Source organism: Plecotus auritus (genome assembly GCF_963455305.1).
Source record: "Plecotus auritus genome assembly, chromosome: 9".
NCBI classification, from domain to species: domain Eukaryota; kingdom Metazoa; phylum Chordata; class Mammalia; order Chiroptera; family Vespertilionidae; genus Plecotus; species Plecotus auritus.
This window is the reverse complement of record NC_137783.1, coordinates 136,058,704-136,069,301: the sequence shown is the minus strand read 5'-3', so window position 1 is coordinate 136,069,301 and position 10,598 is coordinate 136,058,704.

Here is a 10,598-nt window from a genome sequence, read left to right as displayed (position 1 = left end):
ACCCTCTTAGCAAAGTTTCAAATATACAAACAGTACTGTTCACTGTAGGCATTATCACTACAGATCCAGGCTTTAGCCTAACTTTGTGCCCCTTGACCAAGACCTCTCCACTTCTCCCTCCCCCAGCACCTGACAACTACCCTTCTCCTCTCTGCTTTGTATGGTTGACTACTTAGATTCCACATACAAGCGAGACCATGAAGTATGTATTTGTCCTTCTGTGTCTGGCGTATTTCACTTAACATAATGTCCTCCAGATCCACCCATGTTGTTGTAAATAGCAGAATTTCCTTCTTTTTTCTGGATAAATAATATTTCGTTGTATGTATAACAAAATTTTCTTGATCAATTCATCTGTGGATGGACACTTAGGTTGCTGCCACATCTTGGCTATTGTGAATAAGGCTGCAATGAAATGGGAGTGTAGATAGCTATTCGTGATCCTGATTCTAATTCTCTCACTATAGTCCCACAAATGGGGCTGCTAAATCATATAGTACTTCTATTTTATTTTTTACTATATATATATTATTATTATTATTATTATTATTATTATTATTGATTTCAGAGAGGAAGGGAGAGGGACAGAAAGATAGAAACATCAGTGATGAGAGAGAATCATTGATTGGCTGCCTCCTGCATGCCCCACACTGGGGAATGAGCCTACAGCCAGGGCATGTGCCCTGACCTCCTGGTTCATAGGTCGATGCTCAACCACTGACCCACGCCGCTGGGCTATTTTTATTTTTTGTTTCCTTGTCTGGGGATCAGCACTACTGCCCTCCAGGGATCACTTTGTGCCATGCCATGGTTACCCTCAAAGTGTCTCTGTGAGGAATGGTCCCCAAAATGAAAGTGGGGGAGGAGAGCACTCCACTCCTGGGGCAGGTGAGGCTGTGAGGGTTTTGAGTCCCAAAGGTGACTCTGATATGTGACTTCATGCTATGGCACTTGACACCCACTGTCTTAGGCAAAACTCAAGAAAAGAAAAATGAGGGGAACCGGGAAACAGGAGGGTCCTGTCTGTTCCACCAGCACCAGGAATGCTTGTGAGCTCTTTCCAAGGCGGTCAGCTCTGCCTCACAGATGAGCCAACGTTTGTATCTGACACTATTCTCCAGCCAATAAACATGGGAACAGGGAAGTTATGAAATGGCCTTTCCTAAAGATTCTTATAAACAAAAATAAACTGATGAACAAAATAGATCCAGAGACATAGAAGCATGGAACAGACTATGGATTCGAAGAGGGGTGGTGGGGGAGGGTGGGTGGGTGGGTGGGAAGAGATCAACCAAAGAACTTGTATGCATATATGAATAACCTGTGGACACAGACAATAGGGTGGTGAAGGCCTGGGGTAGAGGGTGGGGGGCGGGCTGGGAGAGGTCAATGGGGGGAAAGGGGACATACGTAATACTTTCAACAATAAAGTTTTTTGTTGTGGGTTTTTTTTTTTTTTTAACTGAATGGGCCCTAGCCGGTTTGGCCCAGTGGATAGAGCATCGGCCTACGGACTAAAGGGTCCCAGGTTATGGGCTCAACCCCCACCCCCCGCAGTGGGGGGCATGCAGAAAGCAGCCAACTGGTAATTCTCTCTCATCATTGATGTTTCTATCTCTCTCCCTTCCTCTCTGAAATCAATAAAAAATATATTTTTTTAAAAAAACTGCATAGCACGCCAAAACCAGTTTGGCTCAGTGGATAGAGCGTCAGCCTGCGGACTGAAAGGTCCCAGGTTCGATTCCGGTCAGGGGCATGTACCTTGGTTGCGGGCACGTCCCCAGTGGGGGGTGTGCAGGAGGCAGCTGATCGATGTTTCTCTCTCATCGATGTTTCTGACTCTCTGTCCCTCTCCCTTCCTCTCTGTAAAAAATCAATAAAATATATTTAAAAAAAAAAAAACTGCAGAGCAAAAAAAAAAAGAATTCTTATCAACAAACCAGGATAAGGGGTTGTATCAAGAATATATAAAGACCTCTCACAACTCAATAATAAAAAGACACATCAGAAAAGGGTCAGAGTAGGCACTTCTCCAGAGAAGATATACAAAGACCAACACACTAATGAAAAGAAAACTGAAGACATGCCACATCATACCCTTTTTGATGGCTAGAATTAAAAAGTCAGGTGTTGCCCTAGCCAATTTGGTTCAGTAGATAGAGCATCAGCCTGCATACTGAAGGGTCATGGGTTCGATTCCGGTCAAGAGCACGTAGCTCGGTTGTAGGCTCAATCCCCAGCCCTGATCAGGTGGGGTGAGGGGGCATGAGTGTGGCAACCAATCAATGTGTCTCTCTCACATTGATGTTTCTCTGTGTGTGTGCCTCTCCCCTTCCCTTCCACTCCTTCTAAAAATTAATGGAAAAATATCCTCTGGTGAGGACTAACAATAACAACAAAAAGTTAGGTGTGGGGAGGCTGTGGAGAAGTCAGAACCCTCACACACTGCTGGTGGGAGTGAAAAGTGGTGCGACTTCTTGGAAAAGAGCCTAGCAGTTTCTCAGAAGGTTAAACACATGAAGTTAACCTATGACCCAGCAATTCCGCTCCTCATTATATGCCCAACAGAAATGAAAAGCTATGTCCACACAACACATGTACACAAATGTTAAAAAAGAGTATTCATAACAACCAAAAAAATGAAAGCAACCCAAGAGCTTACCAAACACAATGTTGTATAGTCATACAAGGAATAGTATTTGGCAATAAACATATATGCTACAACATGGATGAACCTTGAAAACACACTAAGTAAAAGAAGCCAGACACAAAGGACCACGTAACATGTGATTACGATGATATGAAACATCTAGAATAGGCCGAGCTATAGAGACAGAAAGGAGGTTAGTGGTTGCCTGGGGCTGAGGGTGGGGGGAGGGTGGAATATTATGGCCAAGGCCTGCAGGGTGTCTGGCGGTGATGAAATGTTCTAAAATTGATTGTGGTGAGAGTCGCACCACTTTGTGACTATTACTAAAAGCCATTGAATTGCACACTTACATGGGTGATTTGCACAGTATATGAAACTCATCTCAATAAAGCTATTAAAATAATAAAATAAATCAGGGTCTTCCTTGGACACCTGCTTGAGACAAGGGCAGTTTCCAAGTCTCTGCATCCAATCTAGTTCACAGCAAAAAACAAAAATAAAAAATAAAAAACATAGAGCTTTCTGGAAGGCAGAGCAGTTGCATTGCAACCCCAGGGCCAGAGGGTTCTTCGGTGGCTACTGCAGCTCTTTGAGGCTCTCTGAGGCCAGAGGATGCTCTACAGAGAGCTACCACCATGCCCCAAGGAAACTAACATGTGAGCCTGGGCAGGGCACGGAGCTCTGCAAGGTCATGCATGGGCTCCAGACCCACAGGCACCTGCTCTAAAGACAAAGAGACGGAGCGGAAGGAGCATGAGCTTTGGCAGCACACAGACCCAAATTGGCACCGCGTCTCATCCGCCTATTAGCTCCATGACCTCAGCCCTTTCCTTCATCTGCAAAAAATTCAATAATAATGCCTCCCACATAAGCTCCCCTCCTCCCCAGTTTGGTTTGTTTTGTTTGGCTAGCATTTCTTGACGGCTTACTATGTACTAAGTAAATGCTGGCTATGTATTATTATCATATGTTTTGTCTTCACTGCAGCCCTGGACAAAGCCAGGACTATTTATTATTATGCCCTTTTTACAGAAAAGGGGACCGAGGCTCAGAGAGGTCAGGCCACTTCTCCGTTGTCACACAGCCGGTAGGTGGGAGAGCCACTAGGCTGGATCTGTCATTTTAGGTGCTGCACTATAAACTCCATCCATATAGGTGAAGGATGGCATTTCATAGTCAGAGTTGGCCAGGAGCTGGGTCCTCGGAAAAGAGTTCCAAGAGCCAGGTGCCAAAGTCCTGGTCCCTGCGTGGTGTCCCCACCCAGGGGTCACAGAGAGGACACCTGCGGCGACAGGGGACTGATGACGCTCTCGATACACACATTGCTTGAGCACTGAGTGCATGGGGCTGTGCTGTGCGGTTTCCTTGCACCTGCTAGGGGCTGACTGGACTCCTCGAATATTCTACATGTCCCCTCCTCTGGGGTCTCCATAGGGAGGCAACAATGTGGGGGAGGATCCACGTGCTTTTGCTTTTGCAGGGGGGAGGCAGACAATTAATTAACTGGCCTAAAACCAAAAAGAGCAGGTCAGAAGCAAAAAGCAGAGGATGAGGTGGAGGCAGGGCTGTGAAGCAGCCAGTGGGCCCCCAAATGCAGATGTTCTTACCACGTCTCACCCAGTGAGAAGGCTAACCTTGGCCCTCCTGAGACCAGCCACTTGCACCCTGTGTTCCAGTGATTACTGGGCTGACAGGTTACCCCCAAACTCAGCAGCTTAAAACAGCCATTTTCTCATGGGTCTGCATTCTGTGGAGCAGGCATTTGGTAAAGGGATGACTTATCGCCGTTCTGTGATGCCTGGGGCCTCACCTGGGAAGACGTGAAGGCCAGGATGACCTGACAGCTGGGGGCTGGGGTCTCCTGGGGCCGGTTCATTCACATGTCAGGCACCTGGGCTGCACAGGCTCAGAGTCAGACTAAGGACGGAGCACCTCGTGCGGCCTCCCCACACAGTGTGGCTTCCTCACATCACAACACGGCAGCCTTGGGGCGGTGAGACCTCTTGCCTCGTACCCAGGGCTCCAAGCACCAGTGTCCCAGCAAACAGGGCCGAAGCTGCCCCCCTTTTCATGCCTCAGCCTGGGATGCCCCACAGCATCACTCCTCAGCTACTCCGTGGTCAAAGCAGTCACAAGCCCACCCAGATTCAAGGACAGGGGCACCTTGACGGGCAGAGGACTGTGTCGGGGAGGAGCAGGCTCAGGGCACATGTGGAAGAGCCTCTCTCAGGGGGGCTCCGCCTTTCCTGCAGAATCCACTGGGAGGACCTCTCAGGCTTAACAACGAGCAAAGAAGCCAGACACCACAGAGTGCATGTTGCATGATTCCATTTACCTGACGGTCAAGGACACACCAGCTAATGGATGGTCTGTACGGTGGCTATCTGGGGGTGGGGCGCAGAGGCGAATGAGGGAGGGAACCCCCTCCCCCACCGGAGCTCTACTCTGTTCTATATCTGGATCCTAGCAGTGGTTACACAAATGCATCACACTCAGAACTCCATCAAGCTCTGCACTTAAAACCCATGGCCTGGACACACTAAGTCAATACAGACTTTTTAAAAGAATTATCCAGCTGAGCCGCCCACCCCAACCTGCCCCGACAGCTGGCCATGCCCTGGAAAAGCAAACCCTGGCTCTCCCCATCCTGGCCGATGGGTGGACGTGGGGGACTCGGTTCCACCGCCTTTTCTGGCCCTTCCGCCCCCACTTCCTTCTCAGTTTCAGGATCTTGAAGTCAGTGCCGCAACGGCCAGGCCCTTAGCAACTTTATTCTGACTCCTCACTTTCTGGGGGAGGAAAGCAGGAAGCAGAGCACTGGAGGGCCCTCCTTATCCCCAGTGCAGGACTTGGGCACCACTGCGGGCCGGTTCCTCAGACACGCAGGGGGCAAAAGCCTCCCCGGCAGAAAGCGCTCCTTTTCCTGCGGGCGGCCGAGAGGTGCACACTTTAGTGAGGTCTTGTCCAATCAGGCCCGGCCAGGTGGGAGTTTCTGCAAAGCAGGAAGGTTTCCTACTAGGTAAGTGTCTGCACCCCCAGGTGGGCAGGGCTCCCACAGAGCAGGGCAGAAGGCGGTGGGCAGGCCTGAGATCACAGCACTCCCAGGAGTCCCAGAGCATGGGGACAGGAGACGCTTTCACTTCCCATTGCCCCCCCCCCACACACACACCAGGCCAGAGTAGGTGCCAGCACCTGTGAGTCCTAACAGGTGAAGCCCCAGTCAGTCAAGGCCTTTCCTGATTCCTGTGCCCCGCCCCACTGTCCCACCCAGGCCCATGTTTCCCCTCTTCCACAGTCAACTCCTGTTATGGCTGAACTGTGACCCCCAAGCCCCCCCCAATTCATATGTTGAAGTCCTAACCCCACTACATCAGACTGTGACTGTATTTGGAGCAGGGTCTTCAAGAGGTGAGTACGTTAAAATGAGGTCATATGGGTGGGCCCTCATCCAATACGACCAGCATCTGTATAAAGAAGAGGAGGTTGGAGACTGGGCACAGACTTACGCAGAGGAAGGCCCTCTGAAGACACAGGGGGAAGGCGGCCATAACCAGCCACAGAGAGAGGCCTCAGAGGAAACCCACCCTGCTGACACCTTGACCTTGGACTGCCGGCTCCCCGAAAGGTGAGAAAATAAAATCTGTTGTTTAAGCCCCAGCCTGTGGTATTTGTTGTGGCAGCTGGAGTAACCCCCATCATCAGAATGTCACCCATTTTCACACCTGGCCTTTGCCCCAGCTGACCCCTCACCGCACCGGGGTGCCTTTCCCCCTCCCCTCTGACCAGCTCCGCCTCCGGGCCTTGCTACCCGGTGGATGATATTTCCCTTGACGATCCCGACTTAGCTGGTTGCTGCAACACTCTGACGCTGTGCCTGTGTGCTAATCTCTGTGATGCCATGTGTTGGTTTATGTCCTGCAGGGGCCTCCCTCCCCAGACCTGGACCCAGAGGCTGCACCAGACTCATCTCCACGTCCCAGCATGAGTGACAGATGGCCTGATAAACTGTCTGCTCCCTTGAATAGCATCGAGCAGTCTGCTGAGTGCCTCGGCTTAGCCCTGCCAGGGTCCCCGGCCCGCACACCCCTAGCTTCTCCTTCCGTGCCTCTGTCCTGCTCACTCCAGAAAAACTAAGAAAGGCTTCAAGGTCCGAAGAATTAGCACTGCCTAAGAGACTGTGTATGCCAAACAGAAGCCCAGGGAAGGCAACACGTAAGCCGAAGATGTGGGTAGTGAGTGATGGCTGCCAGGGGCTGAAATGGCTCCTTCTCGGGTTGGTGAAAGCAGCCCTGACCTGTCTGTGAATCTGAGGGTGTGTGTGCGCGCGTGCGTGTGTGTGTGTGTGTGTGTGTGTGTGTGTGTGTGTGTTGGGACAGGGACATATGAGTGCATCAAGGGGTGGAAAAGACGCCACACTCACCTGGGTAGGGCAGCGGGTGTAGAGGCTCTGGTACCCTGAGAGCACAGCGTGTGAAGCTCAGACAGACTTGGGGCTTGAAGTGCAGCTCCTTTGCTGCCAGCGGATTAACGAGCCGAACACAGAAGCGAGAGGGCCCCGCATAGCTCCTGGCCTGTGGTGGGTGCCCGGGGCCCACGGGTGCTGTCCTTGTCCGCACATCTGCCTTGCCCAGCGCTGAGCCTGGAGCACAGAAGGCATCCTCTTTAGGCCAGGCTGGCAGGGGTTAATGAGAGAAAGGCTGGTTGTTTCTGAAAAACAGAAGACTGGATCGATAGCTCTCCGGAGCCGGCATTGATCAGCCAGGGCAAAGGCTCTGTGTGGAGCTGCCAGCCATTTCTCTGAAACACCCAGAACAGAGCAATCCGGGAAGGCCGGGCCGACGGAAAGGCCCTGGGCACGTCCCTCCTGGGGTCAACCTCCTCGGGGCACAGGGCTCCCTGCCCCACCCCAGGACGCCCGAGGATCCGACTCCAATCTCGAGTGTGAGAGCTGGAAGGGACCTGGGCTTCCTCCACTCGGTTCTTCGTCTGAGGCCCGTGTTAAGAACTCAGCCTTCTGTGAGCTCTGAGGGGGAAATGTTCAGGAATCTGTGACTAGAACTCAGCATTTCTTTCTATTAGGAACACAAGCATCAACCACGGTGGAATGAGGAGTCCCTAAGACCTTGTCACTAAGAATAATGACCAGTATCTCCTGTCTCAATGCAGAATTCTCAAAACGTTAACATGCCTACCTCAAAACGCCATGGTGGTTAGACCTACCACTGCGCCTTGTTCAACGCGTTAATAAGTGAACACGTCACAGATGTGTGGGGGTTTCTATTTGATAAGTTATTCTACCCATTTTATTTCACCAGCCTGCCCAAAGGGTCATGATACAAAAAGGGTTAAAAGTTCCTGTTCTGCTTCAGCACCCATGGCAGGTGGGGACACTGCAGCCCAGAGCAGGCAGTGCTTTCCCTGGGGGGGGATAGGAATGTGAAAAATAGCATAGTAAGCCCGGCTGGTGTTGCTCAATGGTTGAGCATCGAGCCATGAACCAGGAGGTCACAGTTCAATTCTCCATCAGGGCACATGCCCAGGTTGTGGGCTCGATACCCAGTGGGGAGCATACAGCCAATCACGTTTCTCTCTCATTGATGTTTCTATCCCTCTCCCTACCTCTCTCTAAAACCAATAAAACTACATATTTTTTAAATAGCATAGTAATAACAGTAATGATAACCCTCATTGACTGCCTACCCTGAGCCCAGCATCATTTTAAGTCATTTCATCTTCACAACAGCCCTAAGAAGAAGATAATGTTACTGTCCCCACTGAACAGGTAACAAAGCTAAGGCGCAGAGATGTGAAGTAACTTACCCAAGGCCACACAGCTCAGAAATGGAAGAGCGGACTCAAACCTCCGAGCCTGCATGCTGAGCCTCCCTCCCCTATGACTGCTCTTCTCCAGCCCGGGGAAGCACGGTTTAGTGCTGAGCTCTGGATCACAGACCGAGGTTTGAATTACGGCTCTGCCACTCGCAAGCCGGGTGACTCGGGGCGACGCTCTCCACTTCCACAAATCAGATTTCTCAGCCACATCACGAGGAGAGCAGCCGCATCTCCATCCCTGGTCTGCGTGAGTGAATAACACATGGGACGCGCTCTGCACGGTCATGGAGTAACTGCTTGATGAAACCAAGGGGAGACCCGTTGACAATGGTAATAGGCGCCTGTGTGCTAAAACCTCCAGAAACTACGAAAGTAAAAGTGGTGAGGTTAATACCCAGATCCCAGTTCTTGGCAAGATCGATAGGTGCCAAGAATCAGCAAGTGCCCATGGGATTCTGCTTTCGGTTTCAGGGAGAAGGGGAAAGGCTGAAACCAGAAGCAAATCTATGAAAGTCCCAGTCAGCGACTTCCTTCCAGAGGACGGTGCGGAAAGGGGGAAGAGGAACACAACAGAGGAGTCACCTGCAAGGAGTCGGCGTCCTTGGCCAGCTGACCCAGGTTAAATGAACGGCGAGAAGTCATATTGATAGCGTGTACCTTTGATAAAAGAATGGCACTTTACTTCTACCTCCTGAAAACCCCTAACCCTTGTCTAATCACAAGAAAAACATCCGACACATTGAAGGACATTCTACAAAATACCAGATCAGTACTCCTCAAAACTGTCAAAGTCACCAAAAACAAGGAAGGTCAGAGAAAATGTCCGTCTGGAGGAGCCTAAGGAGACGTGGTGACTAAATGTAACATGGGATCCTGAATGCGATCCTAGAAAAGGGACGTTAGGTGAAAAACATAAACGAAGAAAGGTGTGACTGTAGTGAGTATTAACGTGTTGCCCAGCCGGTGTGGCCCAGCTGTTGAGTGTAGACCTACTAGTATGAACCAAGAGGTGACGGTTCGATTCCTGGTCAGGGCACATGCCTGGGTTGCAGGCTTGATCCCCGGTAGGGGGTGTGCTGGAGCAGCCAATCAATGATTCTCTCTCATCATTGGTGTTTCTCTCTCTCTCCGTCCCCTTTCCCTTTCCTCTCTGAAATAAAAACTTATTAAAAATACATATATTAACATGTCAATATTGCTTCATGAGTTGTGACAATGTAGCATACTATGTACGATAGTAACATTCATGGCTGTGGGCTTGCAGGCATCCTCAAACTATGGCCCACGGGCTACATGCAGCCCGCCAAGAACATTTACCCGGCCCGCCGGGTGCCGCTGCCTGTCCTGCTTAGCAGCCGACTTGTCCCGGGCCCGCAGTGCGCATAGGAATTTGTTCATAGTTGTTTTTTTAAACTATAGTCCAGCCCTCCAATGGTCTGAGGGACAGTGAACTGGCCCCCTGTTTAAAAAGTTTGAGGACCCCTGGCTTAGGGTAACGCTTCCAACTATTTTTACAACTTTTCTGCACATTTAAATCTCCTCTAAAATAAAATAAAAAGTATTCTTTTAAAAACAGAGTATATCTGAATGGTGAGGTTACAGACAATTTTTCTTTTTTTTTTCTATAAGAGAACATTTATTGGGTAAGTTACAGAGGTAGACGTGATTCCTAGAATGAGCTTAGGAAACAAGTTACGAAGGTAAAGGAAGGGCCCTTGGAGCCTGGGAGTGGGGAAGCCAATGGTAACATGGTGGGGGCGTGGGGAGTGGAGGGAAAGGCACAGATATGCTCCCTGGAGGGAGAATTGGCAATTTCTTTTCTTTATTTTACTTCCCTGTGTTTTCTAAATGGTCTATGATGAATATGTTTTGCTTTTGTCTCAGAAAAAATTTCAACAAACTTTGTTTTAAAAAAAGAAATGCATGAATGGGGTGTCTGGCCCTTTGGAGACTGAGTGCTTATAAATAAAAGTGTAATTGGCGTCGTTCCTTGGGCAGCGGTTAAAACCAACGTTATCATTCTGCTCCCAGGAGGCTCCCGCCACCAGGGCCTGGCACTGTCCCAGGAGTGGGTGGTGCGCTCTGAACCTGCCAGCGCTCTTCCCGGTGGTGGTGT